The sequence below is a fragment of the Artibeus jamaicensis genome, unplaced genomic scaffold, assembly GCF_021234435.1.
Source record: "Artibeus jamaicensis isolate MK-2021 breed Jamaican fruit bat unplaced genomic scaffold, CSHL_Jam_final contig_402, whole genome shotgun sequence".
Lineage (NCBI taxonomy): Eukaryota > Metazoa > Chordata > Mammalia > Chiroptera > Phyllostomidae > Artibeus > Artibeus jamaicensis.
In genome coordinates this window covers 6,040,781-6,056,509 of record NW_026521818.1, presented here as the reverse complement: position 1 = coordinate 6,056,509, position 15,729 = coordinate 6,040,781, and the positions used below count along the sequence as shown (strand labels likewise).

General features: G+C 41.3%; 1 long non-coding RNA gene across 1 annotated transcript in view; it reads left to right on the top strand.

Annotated features, from left to right (window-relative positions):
• The first annotated feature begins 582 nt into the window (after window positions 1-582).
• Window positions 583-15,729, top strand: part of LOC128627453 (uncharacterized) — a 150,283-nt gene continuing 135,136 nt past the window's right edge. Inside the window, exon 1 of the long non-coding RNA XR_008391627.1 lies at window positions 583-658. This is a non-coding gene — a long non-coding RNA (uncharacterized LOC128627453). The remainder of the gene's footprint in view (window positions 659-15,729) is intronic.

Genomic DNA, 15,729 nt, shown 5'->3' with positions numbered 1-15,729 from the left:
GCAGCTTGGGTGGGCCCATAAACTGGGTGGGGCAGAGTCTCTGGGGATCTCCAAGGTGGGTCGAGCGGTGTTAGTCAAGTTGATGGAGTCTCAGATATGGCACCAGCTTGCTGGTTCTGTTGGGGGAGGGTTTAGCAAAAGACAATGGCCTCTGCTCACCTCGATGCCAAACACTTCAGTTTCTCTCTACATATGACTGGTGACTTTCAAACTGCTACCCTGGTGCTGGAGTTAGAGGGAGTGAGTCTGAAGGTGAGTCTGTGTGTAGGTTAAGAGGAACCTGGGGCTCCAGCAGTTTCTTCTACAGACTCAATCCTTGTTGGTTTTCTCAGCCAGAAGTTGTCGGAATTTATCTTTCTGGTACTTGAACCCTGGGCTGGAGGCCTGGTGTGGGTCTGGGACTTCCTGCTCTGGAGATATCCCTCCCAATTTTTTATCCATGTGGGTGTGGGGCCGGCCTGTTCCGTGTCTGTGCCCTTCCTACCAGTCTGGATGGACGTGATTTCTTCAGTTCTGTAGTTGTCAGACTTCCATTCAACTCAATTTCTGGTGTTCCTGAATGATGGTTGTTCTATATTTTAGGTGTAATTTTGATGTGATTGTGTGAAGAGGTGAGCCATGTCTGCTTACATCACCGTCTTGACTGGAAGCCTGTACAGTAAGTTTTTATATTGTTTTTATTACCTCTTTTTTTCTATTTATTGCCCTTGATTGTTTTGAGGTATTAGCCTATACAAATACATATGTAAGAGTCTGCTCATAGGTATTTGCATTATAACAAAAGACTCTTGAAAACACAAAATCAAAATAATCTAAAGGAGTTAATTTCTAGTAGTTTTATTTTTTAAAAGATTTTATTTACTTATATTTAGAGGGGAAGGGAAGGAGCAAGGGAGAGAAATATCAATGTGTGGTTGCCTCTCGTGTGTCCCCTGCTGGGAACTGGCCCGCAACCCAGGCATGTGCCCTGACTGGGAATCGAACCACGATCTTTTTGTTCGCAGGCCTGCGCTCAATCTACTGAGCTACACCAGTGAGGGCTCTAACAGTTTTAGATAGAATTAATTGTTAAAGATATTTTTTCAGTAGAGCCATTATCCTGTGACCTAATCATATCTTGTGGGTGGAATTCATTTTACCTGCTTATAAGGCTGTGTTGGTTAAAGAAAATCTTTAGTGTTTTAAGCATTAGGGTGCTGTATAAGGTGCCTGCCTGTATCACCACCTTCTGATAATGTGACTGACTTGGTACTTATGGCTCTAAAATGACTCAGAATGTCCTCCCCACTGTCCTGTGCCCAGTGTCCCCCACCAAACCACTTGGCAAGTTTCAGCTCTGTGAGAAGTGATTGGCACTGTTATGGAATAAATTCTGTCTCCTCAAAATTGATATATTGAAGCCCTAACCACCCCTCCACTGTGACTGTATTTGGAAACAGGGCCTATGACAAAGTAATTGAAGTTCAGTGAGTTCGTAAGGTGGGACACTATCTTATAGGGCTTGTGCCCTTATAATAAGATAGAGAGACACCTGAGTTCTTTCTGCTTTGTGGGTGCACAGAGGAAAGGCCCTGTGAAGACAGAGAAGATGGCTATCAATAAGCCAGGAAGAGAGGTTTCACCAGAAACCAACCATATTGGCACCTTAATCTTGGACTTCTAGCCTCCAGAACTGTGAGAAAGCAAATTTATATTGTATAAACCATCCAGCCTGTGGGGTTTTGTTATGTCAACCCAAGCAGACTAATATAGGCACATATCACCTGTGACCTCAGAATGTTAATGGGCTCCCAAGAGTATTTAACTTACTTTGAGAAAGTCATGCAGAAATGTTAGAACTGAAATGTTGGCAGTCATTCACGGGATACATTTGGCCTACAGAGGAGTTTTTCTTAGCCCAGTACTTTCAAAATGTGAACTTGAGTATTTTTTTTAACATGCATGCATTCTGCAGTTCACTCCAGTTCCCAGTCCTCCCTATCACGCATGGCCGCCTCTATGTATTTTGTTTTGGCCTATTTCCCAGAGGCACTTGTGTGATCTGAAATGAGTGTAGTGTTTCTATCTCACCAGTGGTGCAGAGCTATTGCAGGGAAATCTGAGGAGTGACTAAGGAGGTCAGAGGCAAGCCATGCAAGAGCCTTGGCCCGGAAAGTAAGAATTTAAGTAGGCAATGGGGCAGGAGTGTCATGTATAAGAAAAGGCCAGCAGGTAGGTGGCAGAGCCTTCTATCTGCTGACTCAACAACCCTTCCCTTCTTTCATGTTGGTTGATCCCAGAACCTAATGTCAACCATGGAGACTATAAAAATGTTAGATACTTGCTTTTCTAGCATTTTTTGCAGCTAGGGCTGACCCTAAAACACACTTTCAATGAGTCATGACGGGAAATAGTGCTGATTTCTTGCCACATCTATAGAGAAAAATGTATAAGCACTGATCCTGCCCTTCCTTCTTCACTTTGGGTGCGGCTGGGTGGTGGAGTGGTGCACATTCATAGGACAATAGGCTGGAAGATAAAAGCCAACATGTTGAAAAAGGTAGGGCAGAAAGAGGTTGCATTCTTGATAACATTATCAAACTATTGAACAAATACAAGGCCTACCCAGCTACAGGATTTCCTGTACATGAAACAAAACAAAACAACAAAACCCTTTATTTAGTCTACTTTCTGTGGGTTAGTCTGCCACCTGCCTCCTAAGACATCCTAACTGGTATACTCAGCAAGAACAGGTCCAGTGGCGTGGTGGGGACAGGAAGTCATCCTACAGTTGAGGTCCAATTAAACTGCATGTGAAGGAGAGACAGTGCCTTGGCTTGGAAGAGAGCCAGAGAAAGAGGACATGAAGCCTACAACTCTCTTCTGTAAGGCAGTATATGTGGGGATTAAGGGTGTAAAATCTGGATTCGGAAAGATATTGGCTCAGATTCTAAGCCCACCAGTTGTTAGTTATGAACAAATTATTTAACCTTCCTAAACCTCTATTTTCTTATCTGCAAAATAGGGATTAAGATAGAATATACTCAGGATTGTTCCAAGGCTTACATAAGATCACATAGGTGAAGCTCTTAGCAAATTGTCTAGCAAGTTTTTAATACATGCTAGCTCTGATTTATGTTATTACTGATCTTTAAGCCCCTTATATCTGCTACTGTATACCTCTCCCTGGAATGTCCATAGATAGCTCATACTCCTGGTGCCTGGAGTATGAGTCTTCCTCTTCCTCTCACTATTTGATCTTTTTAAAAAAGATTTTATTTATTTATTTTTATACAGGGAAAGGGAGGAAGAAAGTTAGAGAAACATTAATGTGCGGTTGCCTCTCACATGGCCCCCACTGGGGACCTGGCCTGCAACCCAGGCATGTGCCCTGACTGGGAATCAAACTGGTGACCCTTTGGCTTGCAGCCCATGCTCAATCCACTGAGCTACACCATCCAGGGCTACTATATGATCTTTATTTCTGCTAATTAGGAAAATGTCTTGGGTGTAGCAGAAAGACATGTGGTGTTCTGTATAAAACTGGGTGTTTGGATAGATTTAATTCACAGAGTATACTCAGTGCTGTCTGGTTTTCCAAGGAATACAGTAAAAGTTGATCTTAGCTTACTGATTGAATTTGTTGACACTCTTATCATTTCCTTAAAAAAATTTTATGGTCCAGAATGACTCTGCTGGCAGCATCTTGTGATAGAAGGAATTACCTTTCTAGGCATTGCAATCATGCGGTTTATTAAAGGAAGCACTGGACAATCAGAATAGGTCAGACTGAGTCCTGAGCCATCTGGCTGAGTCTCGGCAAGAAACTTCTTTCTCCTTTAGAGGTTGAGCTTTATCCCCAAGCACTGACATAATTGGGATGAAAGGATTTGGAAGTATTCAGCTTTGGTATGGGAAGAAGAGCTTACTGTTCATGAGAAGGGACCTTCTTAAAGGAAGGAAGCACCTAAAAGATATTTAGTTCCTCCCTCACTGACCTCTCCATTTTAACCTTGCTCTTTTTACTTGGGGGATGTTGTTACCTGTATTTATGAATACAAACACAGTATGTAATTCATTTACTTGCTATTTACTGAAGGCCTATTATGGTCCCAGCACTATATTAGGTGCTGGAATAGAGTGAGGTTCCTGCTCCTGTTGAAGCCGAGCCCAGCCTTGGGGTAGGTACCTGGCAGCACAGTCCTGGGTTGAAGGCACTTAGGTGAGGTAAAGAGGAATGTTCCAGCAAGCAAATGGCAAAATTGGCATTTATTTTATGGTGTCCTTAACACTTTAAGAAATGAGGGTTCTACAATCATTGCTTACATTCTATCCTCCTGCTTTGCTGTCTTTAACTAAGGTAGCAGCACATAGAATTCTTTTACAATTTAAGCTACTCTTTCTTCTAATTGGATTAAAACTTTTTATAATGATAACTGAGGGGAACTGAGCTAACCCTTAAGTATAGATTAACTATGTTGTATCAGGATTTTATGGTGAATATTGTGCTTTGAGGCTTAAAATTTTACTAATTTTATATTATAAGGAATCATTACTGCCTTCATTTAGAAAGGATTGTATAACAGCTCCTGACTTAAATAGGACCTCTGACTATTTCAATACTATGTAGTAAAATATAAATAAAAATCATGAGTACAGAAGAAACACACAACTTTAACATAGACAATGCAGACATTGAAAATATTAAAGATTTTGCTTCCCTTGTTTCAGTCAATTCAAATAGAGACTGCAGCCAAGATATCAAGAGAAGGTGGAGACTCAGAAGGGCAGAAATAAAAAAAAAATTTAGAAAAGATCACCAAGAGCAAAGAGGAGTGATCCGAGGCCAAGGCTAAGGTCATCCACACCCTCATATTCCCAATTACTAGGTACAGCTGTGAAAGCTGGGCAGTGAAGAAGGATGATAGAAAAATAAGGTAGGTATGATTCATTTGAAATAGGGTGCTGGAGGAGAGCTCTGTGGATACCCTGGACCGCCAGAAAGATGAACAAGTGGGTCCTAGTGCTACCGAAACCTGAAGTATCACTGGAGGCAAAAATGACAAAACTGAAGCTGTCCTACTTCAGGCACATCAGAGAAGGCAGGGTTCTTTGGAAGACGATAATGCTGGGAAAATAGAAGGCAGCAGAAAAATAGAAATACCAGACGTGAGAAGGACTGACTCCACAGAAGAAGCTAGAGATCTGAGCCCATAGATGCTGAGCAGGACTGTTGGGGATGGGACATGGTGGATCACCACCGGAGTCAGTCTACTCAGTGGTATGTGGCTCATACACATAGTGGAAAAGGTATAATTGGAGGCATGATGGAAAATTTTGTATTTGTTTCATGGAATCCTTAACACTTCAAGAAATATAAGTTCTACATCCACTGCTTTTTGTCTATCTTCCTAATTTTTTGTCTCCTTTTAAATGCTGGTATAGATTACAAAGCAGCAGGGAGTCCTTAAGATAAATGCATTTCATTCTTATAATTGCAGGTAAACTTAACTGTTGGGGGAGAAGAGTAACAGGAATGAATTAATTCTATTTCAGGTTAGCATTTTGATGTGAGATTTTAAGTATTAGTAATTCCAAGTTAAGAAGCACAAAATTTGTGCCATATTAGTTTTTAGCATGATTTTCTATGTTTATGGATGCTACATGTAACATGTATATATTTTCAGTATAACCATTTCCTTCCAAACACTTTTCTTAGAACCACATCTCTTTCTTACTACCCTACATACCTTGCATTCATCTCTAGGTTTCCTGAAGGAGTCTCTATGTTAGTCAGCTGATCCTGTTCCTTAGCCAGTCAGTGTCCTTCTCAGGGATTTAGATATGGAAACAAAGCCCATTCTCCCTGTCTTGTTCTGAATTGTTGAGGCTGTAAGGTGAGGGTATGTATGTGTTGGGGGTGGGGGCAGGTGTGTTAGTGTCCACATTTCTCACCAGAGAGGATGAAGCATGAGCACAGAGGAGCAGACAGACAAGTGTGCTTGGTTCGGGTTGTTCCCAGATTTAGTGCCAGATTTCTGTTCTTGAATTGTGCAAGATACTCTATTATCCCAATTTCCCCTTTTTGATTAAAGTACTTCAAGTTGGATTTCTTTTTTTTTTTTTTCATTTTTTTTACATTTTATTTAGTTATTTTTCAAGTACAGTTTTTTGTCTATTTCTCCCATCCCAGCCTCCCCCGCCCCTTGCTCCCCACCTCCCTCCCATTTCCACCCCCCTTAGTTCTCATCCCTGTGTCCTTCCTATTTGTTCCTCCAAATCCCTCCCCCATTTTCCCCTTAATTTCCCTTCCTTCTCCCCTCTGGTCACTATCCCTTGCTCTCTATTTCAGTGTCTTTGTTTGTTGTTTTTTTTTCTGCAAGTTTGTTTGTTTTGTTGTTTAGCTTCCTGTTAAAGGTGAGATCATATGGTATTTGTCTTTCAACCCCTGGCTTATTTCACTCAGCATAATGCAACCAAGCAATTCCTGACTAATGCAATTGTCCTCACTCCTGCCCTACATGAGCCTTTCACTTAATTCAGGCTCTTCACTCTCCTTCCTAAATCCCATTTGTGTTCCTTCTTCCACACCTCTGCACTGGGACCCCTGCCATTCTCCGCCTTATGGAAGTTTAGTACTTACTACCATCCAGCCAAGTACCACCTGCCTCACACCTTTCCCTGGCTACCTGGGCATTCTCTCTATCCTCAGAATTCACGTCACCTTTGTTCTCCATACATGCTCACTGGCACTTTCCTTTTCCCCAAAGGAGAGCATAAACTCCTTCAGTGCTGCGGCAGTATATCCAACCCTTGTGTCTCTCCAGTGCCTTAAACACTAGAGGGGCTTTGTTTTGATAAAGGTGATGTTGCCAACTATTATCTTATATGATAATCTTGAAAATGCAATTTAAATGGAAAATGAACTTAGATATAATGAACTAATGTTAGCTGAGTAAGTATATTAGGGTTAGGTTAAATTAAATAGCAATAGTCCTTATAGTGATGAGTTTTGCACAGAGATGTTATTATGTGATATAGGCACACCCTGTTTGGTGAAGAGGATGAGGTATAGGATGCGACTGCTAATAATGACACACGAGATTGTTACAGCTCAGCTGTCAAGACCATGCATTCCTGGCATTTCATATTGACAGTACAAACCTCTTTCTTTCTCTTCAAAGGACTAGAAGTCATGACATGCTTTGGGCTCACATTTTTTTCTAGATGTTTTTCAAACAATAGCAGGTCAATTATCCCAGGCTACAGAGACGTTTATAATGCCACTCTAATGTCACTCGTTTTCCACCAGCCCCTGAATTGTCTGTTGATTCTCACCCTGTGCTTCCACACCTATTTCTTTGAGGGCCACATCAGCTACCTTGCAACTTGTATAAATATAGCATCCAACCTGATATTTTCCTCACTTTCTTTGAGGCAAGTCCAACTCTATTACTTTCAAAACTTTGCCATTAGGGGTAAAGACTCTTGATCAGACCCAAAATAATTGTCAGAAATAAAGGCTGAGGGGGAAGAGGACACTGTGCAGAACACACTAGCTGTGGGGGAGCAAGGCCGCACACTGAGAGGAAGGGCTTTTGCAGTGCATCTCAATTCTTATTGGCTGGGTGCCTGTAAGTGTAGGTAGCACTCAGCACATGGGGAAAATGTTCACTAACAGATCATGGGAATGGAGTGTTTACATATATTGACATATGTATATGTGATTGGGGAAAAACATTTCAGAAACAAATTGCTTTCTAACATATTGGGCCAACAGCATTATGCTGGTAACGGGAATAGAAAAGGGAGACATTAAATGTAAATATGTACTTAATAATTTATAAATATGCCTTTTTTTGCCAAACACCAATGAAGGATTCAAAACTTAGGACATAAGAAATAAAAGGAGAGAGGTCCTTAAAGGTGAGAAACTAGATCAAAACAATGAAAGATTATGTGACAATATCAAGGCAGTTATAACACCGATCTGAGGTGACCATCACTCCAGTAAATGAAGACACCAGGTGGAGGGTGACCGCTGGGTGAGCATCTTAGGAGAAAATATAAATGTCAGACGTGTTTGGCAGGCAGCAAGAAACTGGTTAGACTTGCTGTTCCAGGGGACAAGACCGGAGGGATGGATGAAGTGTGCTCCTGTGAAAACCCCGACAAGCCTCCATGCTCGTCAAATGACTTCGGCCGTTCACATTACTTAAAAATAGTTTTGGTTAACTCAACAATGTGGGAGAACAATTTTTTCCTATAAAAAGCTAATGCCTACAAATGTTACATGTGGATAAGGCCATTACTGGTCCATTGGATTTGGGTGTATCTTAATAAGAAAAGAAGTTTCAACCACTAATTTAAAAAAATGAGCTGGCAAATTTGCCATGCAGGGAAAATGATAAGTTAAGACTTCAGCTTTAGGCAGTGCAAGATCAGAAGAAATGCTGAGAGCTGTATTTTTGAGAAATGAGTACAGTAACATAGAAAGGACAGAAGTCTCTTCCTATTGTGCTCTTGCAATGACAGCATAACATTGTCACATCCCATTTAGTTTCTAGCAACTGCAAGGTTTCTCTCCGCAGTGGGGCAGCCCCATGGGTGTGTGCTGCAGAAGAGGCCCTGTGCTTGGTTTAATGCTCTGCTGGCGCTGTTAGGGCATTGTTAATAATTTTACCTTTGAACTTGTGTTTTTGTAAGTGGAGCCCACTGTGACAAGGAACATGTGTGAGAGCAGGGGTGCTACTGTGGGGGCATGTACTGGTGGGCACTGGCAGGCACTGGTGGGCACAGGCCCCCAGGCATTCGGGGCAGGGGCAGGGGCAGCAGTGTGCATTGTCTTATTGGCACACTCACAGCCAGAATGACCCAGAATGACCCAGAATGCCATGGGGCTTCTGAAGGGGCACCAGGGGCTGGGTCCTGGGTTTAGATCGTCACTAATACTGAGAGCTAAAATAGACCAAAGTCATCACTTTAACATTGATATAAGAAGAGGAGACCCATGGGCAAATAGGTTAATTATATTTGATGTCTGGGGAACACACATTCAAGTAAAAAATAAATTTAGAATACAAATTTTAGTTCTAAGTGTTACTGGACAGGGTCCTGGCCCTGGGTGGGCCTGCCTAGGGCCAGCTGTAGTGTGTGGGTTCTTGACTTCATGTAGGAAAGATCTCACAACATGAGTCGGTCAAGGTGACTGTGAGGGTATGTTTATTAAAGCTGGGGACAGTGAAACCAGGAAGGGTTTGGCAAGAGGAAGCAACAGGAGACTTAGAATGGGCTGCCTTAGCTCACTGCCTTAGGGCCCAGTTCAGGGAATAAGGCTAGGACAAGCTACCAGATGCCCATTGCCTTTGAGTTTAGGAGACGAGTGCCTGGGAAGACGAAGGAAATGGAAAATGGCATCATCTGCTCCCCAGAGGGGGAAAATGTACTCTGGGTCCTTTGTCTTGAGATTTTTATCTCTTTCTCACAGGCGGGAACCTTAGAGGAGGTCTGCGTAGGGTTTCAGTAGAATACTCATCAGTTCTCCAGGTGTGACCTTTCATGGTCTCCTCTGATTGGTCAGTGACAAGACAGAGGGTTTTCATTCATTGCAATTGGTTCTGGTGTTCCCTACCTGCTTTTCTGGGCCTGGAGATGAAATACAACTGAAGCATAGATGTTATCTCGCTGAAGGCAAAGTTACCCTGGGGGCAAGGTTCTTGACTTTTCGGTTTTGCCCCCACCAGGCACTCAGGGTCCTCTCTCTCTGGTGACCATCTGCATCTGGCTGTAAATTGCTCAGCTATTGTGTTCAGCTGTCTGTCTCAGTTTTCCTATTCTACTTGCCAAGGAATTTTCCTAGCTTCTCCCCATCCTGTCTCATAAGGACTATAAGTGTATTTTACAATTTATTGTTATGCTTTAACTTGTTACACTTGAAAAACTACTCCCAGAAAATGCCTACCAAAATCTACATTTTATACAACTTAAAGATATTGCAGGTTTAGGAAGAGGAAACATTTTAAAACTTTTATAAAGCATAAAATAGGAAGAGCATTTTCCCTGTAATTCTATTACAGGAATGACTGTGGAAGTGTAATTCATCTCTTTAAGGCTTTGTGCAGACACAGCAAGAGCTCTGCTTCATAATTCCTGAGGATGGAGCAACTTCTTTCACTAATTCCCATTTTTCATGATCCACTATCATAGCTGTATCCAATGATTCTAGCTCTCTGGGTTATTCTGAATTGTAGGATCTCGGCGTTCAGAATACCCAACGGTCATTCATTCTGATCACCTTTGCAGGACATGAATCCCACCTACAGCATCTGACCCAGTCTAGTAATGGAGACCTTATTTTCTTCCATGGCAATTACAGTGTTGGGAAGAAAATTCAAATTTATCTATTCAGATCTTACCCACTGTATGCTGAACTTTTAAGGGCTGCTTCTACATGACATCTCTTTAAATATTTAAAGAGAATAATCAATCCACCTTCTTTCTTCAGGCTAAATATCCTTTGTTCCTTCACCATTTAGATTGTTGAAGACAGAGGAACATTTATCTCCTTTATTATAGCTACTGTATGTCTATTAATACAACCCAAGGTCATATTAGTTTCATTTTTTGGAGAGTCACATGTTGACTTATATTAAGCTTGCAATTGAATAAAATATTTAAGCCTTTTCCATAAATGGTCCTGCGATATCACTGTCTCCCTGCCTTGTAATTTTGTAGTTTGGCTTCGGAATTGGTTGAATTTTGTCTTCTTTTATTTTATCTGGCCTTCTGGCTTTCTGTCTCCTCTTTCTGCCATTCACTATATTTGCTTTCCTTCTCAGGATCATGATCTTTAAATGTGATGAACATGAGTTCCATAGTTTTAACCATGCGGTTGTGATGCAGACAGATCTGTAAGGGACCTGGCCAGGTCAGAACAAGGAAGGGGCCAAGGGAGAGAGGGGTCGCAGGAAACGGGGTGAAGCCATGCTGCCAATGCAGCACATGGCGGCAGATTTCCCGAACCCCAGGCAAAGACGTGGAGGGGGGCCCTGTGCAGAGTCTGCTCACGTCTGGGGAAGGTGATTGACAGAGAAGAAGGCTCTCCTACTCCCTTCCTGAACATGGTGGTAGGGGGGGAGGAGGTGCTGACATGCTAGTCTAGTCTGGGAAAAGGACAGGATTAGCTGGGGAGCTGGACCCATCAAGAATGCATGAAATTTTGGGCCAGGAGATTTAAATGGAGGGAAGGGAGGAAACACGTCTCCTGATTTTTTATTGGGAGCCGGACCAGAAGCTGCAGCATGAGTGCACAAGCAGGCCTTGGAAACTGCATGGCCAGGGGGCAAGTTCCGCCCCCAGCAAGGACGGCAGTGGCTCCCAGACTACAGGTAGAAGCTTGAAGCAGGAACAAGCTGAGCTGCTTGAATGATCGTGCAGTGGCTGCCTGTGGTTCTCTCAAAGGACAGTATCTTTTAAATGGGAGGAAGAGCTCCCAGCGTAGCTCTGGATTGGTCTGGAAGAGAGTGGTGGGGTTTTTCTCTGCGTGTCCTGAAATAGGTAGGCTCTGAGGCAGAAGACTGCCATTCTTCCAAATTGCATGAGTTTTGAACAAATGACCTCTTTCCTTTTTCACCAAACCTCTGCTTCTGGAGTTTACCTATGGGCAGTGGGCAGCAGAAGCCCAATTTCTGTTCCATAACAGTTGGACAGGCAACATTCTGTGTTCAACCACTGGCAATCTGTTTTTAGGCCAATTACCTATTAATCTGTGCTTGATAGCCCCCTTTTTTGTTACAGATCCCTGCTATATGGTCCACATTTCTCTGACTTGAACACAAAGATCTTATGGGAGACTTTGTTAAATTTCTTTATACTATCTGGCTGCATTGCATCTAGAACATTTCCCTAAGTCAGTCCTTTAACTCTCTCTGTATATGTAAATAAATAACAAGTTTAAAAATTCGACCTATTTTACATCAAACCTGGGGTGGGACAGTGGGTTGGTGGTGAGCAGATTGCAAAGGAGTTATAACTTTGCTAAGGGTTGTGGCTTTATTTTGCAGATGGTAGGGAACTCCAGCCCTTGAACACAGAAGCAACATGACTGCATCTAAGTGTGATGTTTGGGGCTGGTGGCTGCCCAGATGCTGAGAGAAGCCCAGCACATGAAGCCATGGGGCTGGGGTGTGCATTGTGCATAGTTCATTGAGGATGGGATTCTGAAGCCAGGGTTAGCAGCTCTGGGTCAGGGCACATTTTCCCCACTGAAGTGATGGTCTTGAGACGTTGCTGAAACTCCTTCAAAATCAGAGTGGCTATAGGACTCCTGCCTTCTATTGAGCCAAAATCTCACCCCTTGCAATAGCCTTTTGTTTGTCCTGCTTTGTTCCTTGTGAGCAACTTTAAAAGTTTATTTATTCTTTCTGTATAACAACTTTTTAAATATTTCAAAATAGGGTCATATTTCTTTTATTCAGGCCAAATATATCCAGTTTCTGTACTAGAAATGTTATTGACTTAGCATTATCTGAGACAAGAGAGTAACTCTCTTATGCAATGGACTTTAGTGGAAAAATGTAAATTTAGTATTTTATTTTAATCTTATTTTTGTGCCACTAGGGTTTCATATATAACCCCCAAATATTATTTTAAGATGAAAATAAACCCATCTTTTAAAATATGTGAATTATATCTCCCTAATTTTTTTTGCTGCAAAACCAAGATTTTTTTGTGAAAAAAAAACCCCAGAAACTCCATTAATTAGACCTTTTAGAAAATGAAAAAATTATCTTGATTTTTTTGCTTGAAAATGTTTTTTTGTATAGGCCTTTAATGTTGAAAACAGTTTTCTAACATTGCATAGTAAAAGGAGAAAAAAGTCTTTTTAGTTTATGAGTTTTGTAGGAGGTCCTGCTACTGTACCATTTATCCAGGATAGAAGCAGTTAAAAAGCAACATATTTTCTTCCATGAGTTATTTTTTACCAAAGCAGCAAGAGACAACCAGGAGGCAGGTTGAACCAGGTGAAGGAAATGAGATGGAGAAAGATCTCTTGATGTCTTGGCTGGAGCAAAGCAGTATGGGAACTTAAGGTGAGATTATGAAAGTAAAGATTTAGCCATTGATGGATGATGAGCCTGGTGTGAGGATGAGGACTTTCATTTTGACATCACAGACAAAATAGAAACCACTGCAATTCTTTAGGTGAGAGGTAGTGAATTATAATAGCAAAAAAATTATCTGCATGGTCATGAACTAAAGTGATCATGGAGACCAGTGGGAACTTGCAGTAAACTAGAAGTGAGATTTTAAATAAAGAATGCATTTTGATTTTGATGAAGGTAATAACAAGGAAAGAAAATTGTAGAGAAAGAATTTGCTGGACAATGGAGAGAGAAGTCATTCTATGTAATTAATGGTGCATGACGGGCTGGGGCCTTGGATTCACTGAATCAGAGATTCTCGTCTAGGCCCAACTGACATTTGTGACTGGCTAATTCTTTTTGGGGGTGGGGAGTGGGGGGCGTGTCCTGTGCATTATAAGATATTTAGCAGCAGCTTGACTTCTACCCACTAGAGGCCCATAACTATGACACAAAAATGCCTCCAGATAATCTCAACTACTCCCTGAGGGCTAAATTGCCCCAGTGGAGAGTGATTGCCCTACACCACAGGGGCAAACACAAGGCCCGCAGGTGGAATCTGGCCCTACACATTGTTTTATCTGCCCCACACCTTGTTTCTTCCTGGTGACCGGGCTCAGCTCCTTGCCCCTAGTTAAGAAGTAGTTACATTTATACAGTCCTAAAATTACATTCAGCCCTTTGAAGGCAACCAAGAGACTGATGCGGCCCCCTGTGAAAAAGAGTTTGATGCCCCTGCCCTAGACCCTTCACTGGGCACAGCCACCTGCCATGTCCCTGGAGAAGCTGTGCTGACAGTCAATGTTTTTTCCTCCTCATTCAACTACCACCTCTGACCTGTGACCACTGAACAGAAAGATATAGGTTGGAAGATGAAGAAGAGGACCTAAATCCCAGGAAGTTTTATTATTTTAAATACAGTATGCTTTATTGAAGTTATAAGGATTTTCTTGCCCTTATTTCCTGTTTGAGTAACTCCTTCCTCTAGCCTATTTTCGGCTTAATTATTCTTTCTCCTGTCATTTCTTGAACTTTGCCATTTTACTCTGCTTTGATGTTTTCCCCATCTTATCAAATCTGTATATTTTATTTTGTTATTAGAAATCACTTTTAGAGAAGGAGAGGTATTAATAAACAAAAGCAAAAAAATCTTATTAGCACTCTCACTTCTGTTAGCAGTTTATCTTAACTCCACATTTTAAAAACATCACAATTTGAAATTAAATATCAATCAATTCAAGGATTTAGAACTTAATTTTAAAAACTAAGTGCAGATTAAAAACAAAATTGATGACAAAGAAGTGGTGAATTGAAATTACTATCTTTTTTACTTTTAAATTTTATTTTAATCAATAGGCATCACTTGCCAGAGAACCGTAATCTTTCTGGTCTTTCATCATTTTTATTAATCTCTTGCTAATAGCTGACTTCTTAAAAACAGATTTTTTCTGTAATGGAATTAGCATTAATTCCCTCCTCTTCCCAACTCAGTTTTTGATGATGCTCTTTTCTTTGTGGTATGCTTTTGGTAAGAGATTGGAATCTTGAATATTTCTTGTCTACGGAGGGACAAAAGTTCTGCTGGATTGTAACCCAACTGTCTGCTACAGCATTTCCAGGGGTGGCTACTGACCACCATTGGTGGGTCTTTTAGGAAGACCACCCACAGCCTGTTCGGAGCCCATTAGCCTAGTGGCTCCAGCCTACGCTAGGCATTTGCTCAACTGTCCATCCTCCTCATTTACAGAACGCTGATTTTTTCTTCTTTTTTTAAGAATACCTGGTTCTACTTAGACCAATTGCAATGTTTGGGACGTATATCGATCTCAAGTCAACAAACTCTTTACACACACATGCATACACATTTGTGAGATAATTGGAGATATCTGAACACTAACAGGATATTTGTGGATATCATGAGAGTTATTTTTTAAGATGTGATCATTGCATTGTAGTTTTGTTTCCCAAGAGTCTTGCTCTTTTAAAGATATATACAGATATATTTACAGATGAAATGACACAACAGCTGTATTTACTTCAAAATAATCTGGGGGAGGAGATAGGGAAGTGAAAGGGGTATAGATGAAAGGGGATGGGCCATGAATTAATTATGGAGCCAGAAGATGGGTACCTGGGATAGGTCTTATTATTTGATTCATTATGCTCTTCTTTCTACTTAAGTATATGTTTAAAATTTTATTTGGTACAATAATAACTACTCATCATTATATCTAATGAGAGCAAAAGTTAGGGGAAAAAGATAAAGGATACAACCTTTGCCCCATGGCTAGGTACTTGGAAAAGAACCTCTCTCCAGTCTGTGAGGGTGTAAATTGAATATCTTGATTGTTTTAGATGGGTTTTATTTCCCTTTTCAGAGATTGATTTAGGCAAAGCATGCTATGTGATTCTTACCTAGGAGGTGAGAGAAAGTTTGCTGGGGGTTTAAGGAAGAGTTTTCTTACACCTAAGACAAAGGCATTGGTGAAGATGGTCTGTTGCTCTGGATCTGGCTGTGATTGGATGTGATGTCTGGCACTGTTGCAGTTCTCTTGTGACTGTGAGGGTCTAGCCTGAGAATGAAGTGCAAGTGACACCAAGGACTGCA